The sequence below is a fragment of the Penaeus japonicus genome, unplaced genomic scaffold (assembly GCF_977035675.1).
Source record: "Penaeus japonicus unplaced genomic scaffold, GWHDUDI00000001_assembly GWHDUDI00000035, whole genome shotgun sequence".
NCBI lineage: Eukaryota > Metazoa > Arthropoda > Malacostraca > Decapoda > Penaeidae > Penaeus > Penaeus japonicus.
Window position 1 is genome coordinate 15,506,814 of NW_028234437.1, and position 5,000 is coordinate 15,511,813.

A 5,000-nucleotide genomic window follows, 5' to 3' on the forward strand; every position below is an offset into this window, starting at 1 on the left:
TATCATTATATATACTATATATATATAACAATATATATATCACCTTTAATATGTATACTATATATGTACACCCATTATATATTGTACATATATATTATTAAGATAATTATATATATATATATATATATATATAATTATATATATATATATATATATATCATATATTTATATACATATAAAATATATATATATATATATATATATATATATATATTTATATATAATATTGTAAGAATTTTATATATATATGCATATATATATATTTTTTTATGATTATTATTTTTTTTTACACTTACATTTTTTGTTCTAATTATGATAATGATAATGATAATAATACTAATCATTATAGTAATAATATTGATTATAACAATAATAATGATTATGATAATAGTTGTAATATCAAAATAATTTGAACATTGATAACAGTCCTAATAATAGCAAGATAACAGTAGTAATGATAACAAAAATATGTGTGATAATAATAGTAATAAAGGTAATACTTCTACTACTACTTGCTTAAGTATTTGAGACACTATTTTTTTGATAAATTTCCTACCTACCTGTTTCATTCTTTCTTAGATCCTCTGCTCTTTCGCGCTTAGACTTCTATTTTCTGTTATTCTCATTTGAACATCGATATGAGATCATATCATACACAAGTTTGAAAGTCTAAAATTATAGGAATCGAAGTAACGATAATCTATACAAAAAGTAGTCTTTTTTAGATAAACATTCTACATTTTCTTTGCAGAACTACAAAACATATTTCACGTATTTGAATCATGACATATTCTGTCGTCCATGTTCGTTTATGTTACCATTATAGCTAAAGTCTTCAGAAGATGAAATCCACCTGGATTTCATCTTCAGGTCTGAGGAGAAAGGAGAGAAGCAGGTACTGTACATCCAACACCCGTCGCACTTTCTACCGCGATTGGTCAGCTGCCCGCATTCGGTTTCCTTCCGCCGATGTCCACGCCCGTAGATTTCTGGAATCCTACCTCATCAACAGGCTTCATAATTTCAACCTCAACAGGGCTTTTCTCCTGCCGACAGTCTGCTTGCGTCTTGTTTTCTTAGACTTAGACTGTTGCCTTACGCCGGCCACCTGTCGCACATACCGCCCGACCTGGTGACTTGACCTGACCAGTCTCGACCAGTCCCTGTACCGTGTTACTTCCCCTTTCCGCCTTTATATACCTGCGTCTCTCTTTTTTCCTCAGCCCTGAAGATGATATCCAGGTGGATTGCGAGACTGTAGTCTCATCTTATAATAAATATGTTTGGTACATAAAAGGTTTATCTGCCATTTTATCAACACGGAAGAGTGTTTTGCTTAGTAAAGGTTTTTATTTAGTATCTGACAAATCCATGAATATAAGCTATCAACATTTCTTATGTTCTCTTTACCTTAATATCGATGGAGGGAACGGAATAGACAATAAGACACTAAACGAATAAAGAAAACGGGATCCTACCATTCTTCCTACGAGGTCATATATTATCATTAATTAACATATAGATAGTTGCAGAATTAGGGCAGCTAACTGCGCTCAGAGGAAGTACGAAGTAAAAATGAATGAAACTAGATGTGTAGAAATATAGTGAAGTAGAGAAGTGGATAATTGTAAATAGAGAATTGAACATTGGGAAAGCGTTTTAAGAATAACCTCACATCATGAGGAAGTTCAAACCTGATAACTGATATTACTAACACTGCAAATCTGCTCTCAAAATTCAACGTAAAAATGTTTTCTTTACTCTTGCAGTGTTTTACATTCACAAAATATACTTACAGGTTGATATAACGTATTCATAAAATCTAACAATTCTTAACAGAATGCGGAAATTGCAAACCAGAACGATGAACCAGCGAAGGCATTCTCTTATAAATATCACGAACCAGACAGTAGAGGAAAAAGTGATAGACCAACGTGAGGAGATGTCCATGTAGTGAAAACAAGCCCAACGGCAGACAGATACATAAGGCAGAGGCCATAGTGGGAACCACCGCGGAATTCAATTAGGATTCATGAAAAGTCCGGGAGTTCTTCCCCTCAGCCACCTTGGGCGTGAGGTCACTCGGCTGTAACAGAGTTTGATAGGCTCGACTCGTCAACGTCCGCAATAAAAAAATAAAATCTCACCCTCACCAAAAAACACGTCAATACAAAAACCAAAAATTATCACAAAACAAAAACACTAAAAAAAAGTATTTATAAATAAAAAAATAGCAAAAATAAAAAAAAACTGAAAATAACAAACCACCAACACATAAAAAGCAACCAAAGCAAATAAACAAAAAAACATTTAATACATTTGTGGTCCTTTTCCCTTTCTCAGCCGATCTTAACATTCTTTAAATTCGAAAATTGAGCCTGTCCATCAAGAATAATTTCTGGTCTTCGGGGAAATTTCATTCTGTTTTATTCCCTTTTTTCTTCTTCTCGTTGTTATACATCATCCGTGGAAATATTGAGTTGGAAGGAGGGATAATCATGGAACGAAATGCCGATCGATGTGTTTAATAAAGGGGAATTAAAGGGAAAGCTTATTGCATATTTTTCCATTGTAATGGGTCTTGCCTTTGCTCCAACGTTCGGGTTGTGAAAAAATAAAGAAATAAAAAAAATAAGATAAAAATGTGGTTCATTCTTCTTTTACTTAACCTGGATGGAGTTATTAGTTTTGAAAGGAATTAAACATTTATAGCGTAGGACTTGGGTTTGGTGGAATGAAGGCCAGTCCCTCATACAGTAAATTAAGTTAATTAAATTACAGAGACAATCATGTTTTATAATGACATAAGAAATATAATATGTATGGTGTGTTTGTGTGTGTGTGTGTGTGTGTGTGTGTTTGTGTTTGTGTGTGTGTGTGCATACAAACTCACACACACACACACACACACATACAGCAGACTGTTTATATATATACTATATATATATACTAATATATATAGTATATATATTGATATATATACCTATATATGATTTACGTATCTATGTATACATACATATATAGGATATACCTTCCTACCCCCTTAGCAGTGACTCGCGTATATATATATATATAATATATATATATATATATATATATATGGGGGTGCATATACATATATATATATATATATATATATATATATATAATATATATATATATATATGTGTGTGTGTGTGTGTGTGTGTGTGTGTGTGTGTGTGTGTGTGTGTGTGTGTGGGTGTGTGGGTGTGTGTGTGTGTGTATTCATAAACATTGCCTAGTTCATGATTAGAATGAGCAATATTCGGTATATTTACTTCTTTTCAACAGCTTTAATCCATGGATCAATGTCACGACTAGGATCAGTGCAGGACATTAATTAAACGTATGCCAGGCGTTCAACCTCCGTTTCTTTATATTGCATTAAAATTACATATGATATTTTTTTCGTTTCCGTTATATACGTTGGCATTTATTCTTGTTCATTTGAATAAATTGTTTGATTTCAGCAAGAAACATTGGGATAATGATGATGATGATAATAATGATGATGGTAAATATGATAACGATAGAGAAAAAATGATGGCGATAATAATACCAATAACAATAATAATGATAAAAATAGTGATGATAATAATGACAATGATGGCAATAATAATACCAATGATAATAATAATGATAAAAATAATGATGATAATAATGACAATGATACTGATAACAATGACATTAATGAAGATGATAATAAGGATAGCAATAATAGATATAGATACAAAATTGGCATTATGATAAGGAAGAAAATGATAAGAAGAACGATGATGATAATTGTAATGATAATATACAGTAGATAACAGTGATTGTAATAATTATAATGATAATAATGACGATGGTAATTGCAATGATTTTCCAAAGAAGCAACAAAAACAACATTAGTAATTATGAGAATGACAATAAGAAAAAATATAATGATAATGATAACAATGATAATAATTAGCATAATAAGAATATAACAATTATAATGATGATGATAGCCATAAACATGATAATATTGCTACTGCCATTATAATGATAACATTGATTATCATAGTAATAACAATATCATTAATGATAATCATGAAAACAATTAAAACAGTATTAATATTGATAGTAATAACAATAATGAAAAAAGCAATATTGATAATGATGAAATGATAGTAACAATGATTCTGATAACAATTACAATACAAATGATAAAGACAATAAGGATAACAGTAACAAAAATGATATTAGTGATATTGATAATGATGATAATAATGATAACAATCATAATGATATGATATTAATAACGATAATGGTAATGGTAATGATAATGGTTATAGTAATGATAATGATCATGATGATACTATTACTACTACTACTAATAATATACAGTTAAGAAAATAATTATAATATCAATAATGTTAATGATGATAATGACAACAGTAATGATAATACAATAACTACTATTAATGACGATGGTAATAAAACTAATAACAATGATAATAATAGTTATAATAGCAATGATAACAATGATAACTATTGATGGTGATGTTCATGATACTGCTACGACTACCGTTACTCTTCTTACTACTAGTACTAATGATGAGGATGAGAATGATAGTATGATAATAATAATAATAGTAATAATGATGATGATAATGATAATAATAATAATAATAATATTGATTATAATAATGATAATAATAGCAATGATAAAAATCATAACAATAATGATAATAATAACGATAATAATAGTCATGACATTAATGATAATGACAGTAGATGAAGATGAAAATAATTATGATGAAAGAAATAATAACAAGGGTAAAAATAATCAGAACATCAATAGCAATATTAACAATAGATATTCATGATAATAAAAATAATAATAAGAAGCAACACATAGCAATAACATACGTTAATAAAAAGACGCAATATAATGACACAATTACGATGCAGGGAGAGGGAACACCATATGAACCACAAGATCTACAGTGAACGTC